General features: G+C 42.2%; 1 long non-coding RNA gene across 1 annotated transcript in view; it reads right to left on the reverse strand.

Moving 5' to 3' along the window:
• The window catches only part of LOC102549721 (uncharacterized), a 48,314-nt gene extending 41,448 nt beyond the window's left edge, over positions 1–6,866 (reverse strand). The window contains exon 1 of the long non-coding RNA XR_015671660.1: positions 6,676–6,866. This is a non-coding gene — a long non-coding RNA (uncharacterized LOC102549721). The remainder of the gene's footprint in view (positions 1–6,675) is intronic.
• Positions 6,867–9,914: the final 3,048 nt, after the last annotated feature.

Genomic DNA, 9,914 nt, shown 5'->3' on the forward strand with positions numbered 1-9,914 from the left:
TAGATAAAGGGGGAATGCATTTTTAAATCCTTTTGTTTCTACTGAACCAGTGTGGGTGACCTCAGTATTCCTTTTTAAAGTTTAATCTTTTAACTGTAACACGAAGGTGAGGCAGAGGGTGATTGCTTGAGGTGTGAAGATGGTATATTGGTAGTTACAATTTGGAGGCAACTTGAGGTTTTGGGGAAGAAACAAGAATCTGCCAAAAAACAAAAACAAATGAATAACAACAACAATAACAACAAAACACACACACACACACACACACACACACACACACACACACACACACACCAAAAAACAAACAACAACAACAAAATACTGCTCTGTTTCTGAGAAGGGAAAAAGGCTGTGTTCAGGAACTGATCCTAGTTCCATTAAGAAACTCCCAAAGAAGGGGATAGGGAGGCAAAATTTAGAACAGAGGCTGAAGGAACACCCATTCAGAGCCTGCCCCATATGTGGCCCATACATATACAGCCACCCAATTAGACAAGATGGATGAAGCAAAGAAGTGCAGGCTGACAGGAACAGGATGTAGATCTCTCCTGAGAGACACAGCCAGAATAAGGCAAATGCCATAGGAAATTGCAAATGCCAGCAGCAAACCACTGAACTGAGAATGGGACCCCTGTTGAAGGAATCAGAGAAAGGACCGGAAGAGCTGAAGGGGTTCAAGACACCATATGAACAACAATGCCAAGGAACCAGAGCTTCCAGGAACTAAGCCACTAACCAAAGACTGTACATGGACTGACCCTGGGCTCCAACCTCATAGGTAGCAATAAATAGCCTAGTAAGAGCACCAGGGGAAGGGGAAGCCCTTGGTCCTGCCCAGGCTAAACCCCCAGTGTTCGGGATTCTTGGGAGGGAGGGCGGCAATGGGTGGAGAATTGGGAGGGGAACACCCATATAGAAGGGGAGGGGGAGGGGTTAGGGGAATGTTGGCATGGAAACCGGGAAAGGGAATAACATTTGAAATGTAAATAAGAAATACCCAATTTAATAAAGATGGGGGGAAAAAAGAAAGAAAAAAAAGAAAAGGAAACTCCCAAAGACTGTACCTGGACTGACCCAGGGCTCCAACTCCACATGTAGCAGAGAATAGCCTTGTTGGGACACCAGTGGAAGGGGAAACCCTTGGTCCTGACAAGGTTGGACCCCCAGTGCCCGGGAATATGAGGGAGCAGTAAGGGGGATGGATGGGGGAATACCCGTATGTGGGAGGGGGAAGGGAGGAGATGGGGGGTTAAGGACAGGAAACCAGGAAGGGGAATAACATTTGAAACGTAAGTAAAGAAATATATCTAATAAAAAATTTTTTTAAAAAAGAAAGAAAGCTAAAGAAAGCAACCCAGTGAGACACACTCCTCTATGGACTCTGCAGCAGCTCCTGTCTCCAAAATTCTTTCCTGATAGAGTTTCTGTCCTGAATTTCTTCAGTGATGAAGTATAAACCAAACAAACCTTTTTTTTTCTCAAAAAAAAAAAAGAAGAAACTAAAGCGGACACTTGAAACGCTGTGTGTAGTGACACAGTGACAGGAGCAGGCAAAGATCTTGCCAGGGCTTCCTAGAAGAGACCCAGGCAGGAGGCAGAGAGGCCACAGGTATGTCAACTGCACACAGGGCAAGTCCTAATACAATGACGAAGTAAAATGAAACAAAATATCACATTCAGAAAGGGATAAATAACAGTAACAAAGGGGGGTACCCTCTGTGGGAAAATATTCATTCACAAAACAAATACTTAAAAAAAATAAAACAGCTACATTGAAAAAAATCTAAGCTGGAAAGAGTAGGGTAGTTTTCTTTTAATTAGTTTACTCTGGGGTCTTGGTTGTCTTGATTTGTTAGCTTTTGTTAGTTTGAGTAGTGGAACTGTAGAAGCTGAGAAAAACTGCTGATGAGCAGTTTCAGAATGGATCTGGGAGGAAGGGGTGATAGCAGATCATCTGCCTGCCTGCCTCTGCCAGTCCCGTTCCAACTCCTCCCTCATCCAGTATTTTACATGGATGCTAGAAAATTGAACTCAGGGACTCATGTTTGTACAGCAAGCACTTTACCCAGAAAGCCATCTCTCTGAATCCCTGGTTTGGTTTTGTCTTACTTTGTGGCAAGATTCCACATAGCCCAGGTTGACATCAGGTTTGTTATGTACCTGAAGATGATGTTGACCACTGATCCTCTTGCCTCCGCCTCCCAGAACAGTCACATACTATCACACCCAGCTTCCAGATTTGCCTTTAAGATGTTTTTGAGTCTAACCACCCTTTACTGATTCCTCAGAATCCCAGCCTCAATGGTCAAACTATAGAACATTCCAATATTCCTTTTTCCCCGACCCCTGCTCTTCTGGGGTCTATTATAGAGTTTGATAAGAACAATACTTAAAAAATACAAATTAGAAAATATGCCTTTTTACTTTAAGATGTTTCTCTTATGCCTAGTATCACATTTACATTTTTTTAAAGAATGCATGGTGCTTTTATTTCATTTTTTAAGATTTATTTATTTATTATATATAAGTACAGTGTAGCTGTCTTTAGACGCACCAGAAGAGGGCATCAGATCTCATTACAGATGGTTGTGAGCCACCATGTAGTTGTTGGGATTTGAACTCAGGACCTCTGGAAGAGCAGTCAGTGATCTTAACCACTGAGCCATCTCTCCAGCCCCACATTTACATTTTTGACACAGGGACTACTAAGCTTTCCAGGATCATCTGTGGTTCTCCTTTCATGGTCATGTTTCATATCCACAGGAGGATTGTAACAAGCAGGATAAAACACAGCATGGATTCCAACTTTTTGACATTGTGTCTCATCATTGACTTTGGGATCGTACAAAGATAAACGGCCTGCAGTATTCCCTGACTCCAAGTGGGCTTCATCCCCGAGCCCTTTCTAGTGACATCGCATCCATGGGAGTGATTTACTTGTTCCTTACCAGTGTGTGACGGATATTATGTGGGCCTCTTATCTTTAAATCATGCAGAGAAATGTGATAAAAATATCCAGCACTACTTTGTCATAAACACTTCATTTATTTCAATTTAATACATGTTGAAAGAAAAGCAGGGTGCAAAGCTTGACTTGGAAGTCTTGTAAATAGAAAGCAACACGAGCTATATAAAAACACGGAGCCTAGACAGACAGAAGGCCAATGCTACACAAGCAGACAACCTTAGTCAAAGCAAAACATGCATATTTTAATTAAAGTTACAATTAATGCAAAGGCCCTGTATGTATGATATTTTTGTGAGCTAACATCAAACTTCCTACAAAGTTGAGACTTGTACACCTGAAGTTTTTCCCCCTAACATAAAGTCCAGATGTCCTGAGATAAAATTCTGAGATTTAAAAGAAATTACTGAAAATAACCCCCACGTTGTATTTGTTTTACTGTTCAAAGATTTTGCATTTTCAGATTTATTGTTAGGTTTCCAAACGTCCTGTGATTTTTTTTCCTGACACACCAGCATATTCTCAACACCCCCCCCCCAGAATATTCTCAGTTGGTAGCACCAGCCTGTACACAGTGGAAAGCACACCACAGAGAGCTGCCAGGCAGACATTTGTTTGAGAGGCACAAAGCGGGGTAACACTGACCAGACAGATGCCTTCATCGTCATAGCCAGCACGCCCCTGTGATCAGTGCTAATCTTTCATGGCTGCCGAGAAGCAACAGATACAGAGAGAACAACAGCGGAGTCACTCAGGGTCCACTGCTTTGCATTTAGTGACTTCAGTGCATGAAAAATTAGGTAATACATCCCCAAATACTGATAGAAACACAGGGTGGGCAGACACCTGAGAGAGGACAGTATGTTAGTTCCAAGGTATGAGACTTCCAGATTCATCTCTGGGTAGGAGCTGGAAGGATGTGTGTGTGTGTGTGTGTGTGTGTGTGTGTGTATTCATGCATGTGTGTACATGTGTATGTGTGAGTGTGTGTGTGTGTAGAAATGACAGGTGCAATGCATACTCCTTTATATTTGTTCTCTGACACATCAAGCGTTCTATGAGATCAAAGCTCTATTTACATTTTAAAATCTCTGTGAACTAATGTACATGCCATTTGAGAAATGCTTAACGTGTTTTAAAGTCAGTTTCTTTGAAAAAATTATTGTGCATATATAAAAATGACCACTCACAACCGTATAAATCAAATGGAAGAACTGGCCTCACAGAGGCCATCATCCATCAGATACAGCACCTAACATACTCAGGCTATAAACTGTAATGTTCGAGGCAACTTGGATGGACTCCCTTTTCTTGGAACAATTGCCAAGATTTCTGCTCGACAGACAATCTGATATACTCAAGCACTAATGAGCAGGGTCGGGGAAGCTTAAATAAAACATACCATTGGTAGAATAGATTAGTACATGGCTTTGCCTTATTTTTCTGAGCTGAAGACAATTCTACCATCACTCAGGGAGGAAAGCTGTGGTGTGTGTTTTACACATTAATTGCACATTGAGTGCAGAACTCCAAGACAGGTGACAAAGTCCTGTGGTTCTGAAGCTGTTCCTTTGCGTTCGTAATGCCACAACTGAGAACCATTTATAATGATGCTTATTATTATTAAGAAAAAGTATGATGTCCCAGAACTGCCTGACATCTCTCCTTCCCTGGACTAAACGCTCGCAATCCTCATTTGCCTTTGTCCTGATCAGTTAGGAACAAACAGAATAAATGAAACTTCGTTTAGGCAAGAATCAGAGAAGAAGAGGGAGCTCGCACACCGTCGCTCTCCTTCCAATGCCTTGAAAATTAATGAGAGAAGTTACTTCCTGGACTATTCTCAGTAAGCAGTGGGGGAGGTGGGAAAGGGGAGAAGTGCACACACCAGCGTGCTGCAAATAAAACATCCGCTGAGCATCGCCCCTGAGGACGTCGCTGACCCATCCTCTGTCCCTGCCCTGAAATAACCCTGCCCCTGCCCTCCCCACTGGTCAAGCCTGGGAGTTTTCCTAGTATTTATGTAATGGCCTTTTGCATAAAGAATGTCTCAGCTTTCTCCTTGGCCTTCATCAACTACACCACAACCCAAACTTAATCTCAGAGAGCTCCTGACTCATAACAACTGTCCCCCTCTAGCCAGCAGGAAAGAGAGGCCAGGCCAAGGTCTTGTTTAGACCCTGCCCAAGGCCCATGGCTCACACCTCAGGAACAAAGGCTTGGACACCACTTAAGCAAAGTTCGATCTCCACACGGTTGCGATTGCCTAAGTTGTTCAGAGTGATCTGATCTCCACACTCATGCCATGATAACCTTCCCTCCCCTCCACACACACATTTAAAGAAAAGTTCATTTAAAAAAAGAGAAAGAGAAAGAGAAAGATGAGTCTGAGATACATTCAGAGCCCTGTCTCCATAACAGGAAGCAGGGACTGGAGAGGTCCCGGTGGATAAGGATGCAAATATATGAGACTATATCCCCAGCAGCCATGAAAAATAGCCACAAATGACCTGGGATACCTACAACTACAGCAGGGTTGGAAGAGGGGGTGTGCGTGGAAACAGGAGGATAGCCAGGGCTTACTAACTAGCAACTCAGTTTCAGGTCTAGTGAGAGGCTCCTCCAGGCTACAGGGCAAAAAGTGACTGAGTAGGACCCCTGACTCCTCCTCTGGCCTTGGCACATGTGAACACAGACAGGTATATATGCCTCACCCCCCCCCCATGTATGTGCATCACACACAAACAAACAGAAAATAGATAGCACTTTTCACTGAATGCCTTCTTTTTCCAAATGATTGTATAAAATCCTTTCAAAAATACTAAATTCTACTACAACTCTACATTAAGTTCTTGCTGTATTTTCTTAGAACAGCTGTCTGTTCTCCTGATGCAGCCTTGCCTGTGCTGTGGGAATGCTTGGTGAACCAAACTAAGCCATGGTTAGCCAGGAAATTCCCTTTGCAGTGAATCAGATTTACCCAGGATGGCTGGGCAGGCCTGTGGGATGGCATTGAAGCAGATCAAGAGAAATCAATAGAACCTCCATGACTTAAAATGTTCTAATCTTATGGTGGTGATGGTTGAGAATGACCTTAATGAACAATTTGATAAAAAATAAACAAAACAACAACAACAAAAAAAACCCTTTGCTTTGCAGGATACACTCTAGTTGTTAAAATATGCTTATGCAAACTGTCTGAACAGTCTCACTCCACCAGAGGCGATTTGATTTATTTCAGATAAATGCATATTCAGTAACAAGGCTGCTTTAAAAATGAAGATTATCTTTAAAAGCCCATTGAAAATGAAAACTACAAGTCCATAGACTCTCAGCTGTGTTTCCATGACTAACAAGATAATATAAAAATAGTTCGAGTTCTAAAATTATATTGTATGAAATTACAGATGCATAGGAATCAGTTTCCTCTGAGCTTCAATAATTAACATTTTAAATAGAGCACTGACACACGGTAATTATAATATTAAAACATGAAGATAATCAAAAGCTCAAACAGGGTGCCTTGGGTGTCTGAAAAGATTTTCTAAATGTCATGAGAACCTGTACCGTTGATTCTGTTACATCCCTGGGAAGCTGTCTGTTCATGTGCAACACAGATGGGAGCTTCACCTTTAGCTCTCTCTAGCGACACTGATTGAATGCAACGCCCCCACTTTTTCCTTCTGGCATAGTGGAGTTCTCTTGCCTACCTTTCTTCCCCCTCTCACCCTGCAGTCTTTTTCAGAGCAATCTCGTCTCCCCCGCATCGACGTTCACATTTCCTTCTCTTCTGTCGTTTGAGATTCTACTTCCGGTTCCTGCGCTCAGTCCGGATAACTCTCCACTTCTTCTTTCAATTTACCTACAATCTTAATTCTCTTATTTTAAAATGAAAGTCAAATGAAAATTTAACATCTGTGAAGGCCTGGCACTGTAAGGTTCGAAGTAAGTCTTAACTATCGGGAGACCTCCCCCTCCCCCCGCACCCTCCCCTGCCTCCGCCCCTTAAGTGAGAACAAAGTTCAATGCAACTGCAAGAGGTTTATTTTCTGGTACACAGGGGTTGACCTTCAATCAGGCCCTCCTGTCGAGTGACTAGAAGGCAACCCCGAATGGCTATAACAAACAGTTTTTATACTTTTTAGGGATACAGATTACATCAGCAAGGTTACAGTTTAAACTTATTGGCTAAGCATATTGACCTTTGAATCTATTGGTTAGCAAGCCTATGACATGCTTTCGAGCTCAATCTGGGACCAGGGGGTGTCAGGTGACTATCAGTCAGTACATTCTGCAGTCTTTCAAGAATGTCCTTGCTCCTCCCAAGAACTGTGGGTGGAGCAAGTTTTGACCCGAGGTGGGAAGCTGATACTTGGCCTAATCTTGACCTGAGGCAGTGGGTATAAAGCTAGTGGAAAGCCCTTAGGGTCCTTCACAGGAACTCCATAACCTACCTACTTTCTACCAGGCCAAGCCTCTTAATAGCTCTTACACTTCAGTAAGAACTAGGGTCCTTCAGTACCATCTTAAATTACGAACCCTGTTTTCATTAACATTGTTTTGGTAGAGTGGAGGACAGAGGACATCCTGTTCCCCTTATTCTAACTCTTTCTTAGGTCTTGATTCTTTTTTTTCTTTTTCTTTTTTTCGGAGCTGGGGACTGAACCCAGGGCCTTGCGCTTGCTAGGCAAGCGCTCTACCACTGAGCTAAATCCCCAACCCCTTAGGTCTTGATTCTTATTCCTTCCCTAAGCCTCTGAATCTGTGAGAATCATCTGAGCCTCTGTGCTTGGTAGAATCTTTGCAAGTTTAGTTACCTTGTTCTTAAAATCGCCTCACACAGAAGTAGCATGCAATACTTTGCTTGGTTATTTTTCTTTCCCCCCTCTGTTCTTCTCCATTTTCTTTCCTGTTCTGCCATGCCTTCCCTGTTGAGCCAAACTTCTCCCTTCTTTATCGCCCTGTCTAGATTCTAGCCAATCCGTTCCACTTACTCTGCTCATTTACCCAACCTGAAATTTATTCATTCATACTATCAAATTATGTGACTGTGACTTAAAATTAAACATCGTCTTTGTCCTCAGAGTTAAAGGTGTATGTCCAGGAGGAACAGAGCTTACAGAAATGTCACTCACTGTCATATTTTGGGAGATTATGTATCATCTGGACGATGTGATGCAATCTATAGTAATCAATAGAACAATGGTTGAGTGATGCATACATAGCCTTGACCTTGCCAGCCTAGTGCCTCTCAGCCTCTTGAGCTCTAGAATTCCAGGTTTGTGACACCACTTGTGACTTCTTGTTAGATTTTTGCTACAAACATGAGCCCATTATCCCTCACATTATTTAAAGTGTAAAGATGAAAAATTCACCATTGATAAGACTGGATGTTTAATTTCATTCTGTCTTCAAACAGTGGGCCTGTGTTCAGCTACTCTGTGTTCTGATTTTATAGATACTGCTTCACCACGTGTGTTATGTTCTATCTTTACAACTACTTTGTTCTTTTGAGGGGATTCACATTATGCTTCATAAAACCATGCTCCTGATCAGATCTTTCTGTCACTCAGGCTCCAGCTGCATTTCTACTGATGAACACAGTCCTGCTTACTATCCAGGAGTCCCACACTGGTGCCTAGCAACATTACTGAAAACCCCTGTCCTGGCCCTTTAAGTAGAGAGGCCAGAGAAGTAAGCAGTAGGTCAGCCCGGCTGCATGGTCTCCCCATTACTTGCTTCCCTGGCCAGAACTTTATGTCATTCTCTGGCCCTGTACCTTTTTTCCTAGGTCCCAGGTTTCAGTCAATCCCACTTCTTCCCTAGTTCCTCCCTGAGGATTTGTGTACCTCATCTATTTCTTCTCTATTTCATATGCAGTTACACTTAAAATACACCTGCCACTCAAAGGACATGAAACTAAACAGACCAGCCATAGTCTTTTGTGGACAAACTCTGAAATAAGGTCAACACTGTCAAATGATCTTTTCACAGGGGGTCACCTAAGACTGTCAGAAGATAGATATTTGCATTACAATTAATAACAGCAGCAAAATTACAGCTATGAAATAGCAACAAAAGAATTTTATAGTTGGGATTCACCACAACCTGGGGGTTGCAGTACTAAAGGGTTGCAACAGTAGGAAGGCTGAGAAACACTGTCCTACGGGTTGCTGAGAATTTTTAGCTAGAAGATTAACCACTGTGACCACCAGAATCTTTACAAAAATTATAGCTCATAGCACCAATCACCATCACCAAATAAGAACCCCTGATGATTCAAGTTCATTTTAATGAACATATTTTTAAAAATTTATAACAAAAATAAATCCCTTCTATGTATAAATATTAGAAAGTCTCTTCTGACTTTATTTTTCCCATCTTAGTAATATGCCACTTGTCCATTAATGCATTATATAGACTTTTCAGTAGGGAAAATAGAATTGATGGACCTGCAGGTCTGGCCTGCTTCTTAGTTCTCATGTCAGGCCTAGAAACTTGTGGCATCATAAAAGCAAGGATGGAAATCATATTCAATTGTTTCTCCAAATGCTTAATTTCCCATTTGTAAGAGAAAGGCCAAGCTTGCATTGAAAACAACAGAAATATTACTGCATAAGATCTGTCTGGCCATGTTGTGCCCGTTTCAAGCACTTGTAAGGAAATTCATGTTGCTGTGGAAAGAAGAATCAATAAGTGAAACACACAGAACAATAGCAAGCTTCAAGGGGACAAGGGGTAAAAAGGAAAAAATAAAAAACAAGGTTGGAACAACAACAACAAGGTTAGACCCAGGTGAATCTCCACCACTCAAAGATCTTACCTTGGGACAGATCCTGTGCAGTCCAGTTCTAACCAGTGGTCCTGTAACTGGCCAGTGCTTTTCCAGAACAGGTTAACAGGGTTTCTGAAGAGGAATGTGCTTCAGAACCTAGCTGTTCCCTCAGGT

Source organism: Rattus norvegicus, chromosome 2, assembly GCF_021556685.1.
Source record: "Rattus norvegicus strain SHRSP/BbbUtx chromosome 2, alternate assembly SHRSP_T2T, whole genome shotgun sequence".
Taxonomy (NCBI): domain Eukaryota; kingdom Metazoa; phylum Chordata; class Mammalia; order Rodentia; family Muridae; genus Rattus; species Rattus norvegicus.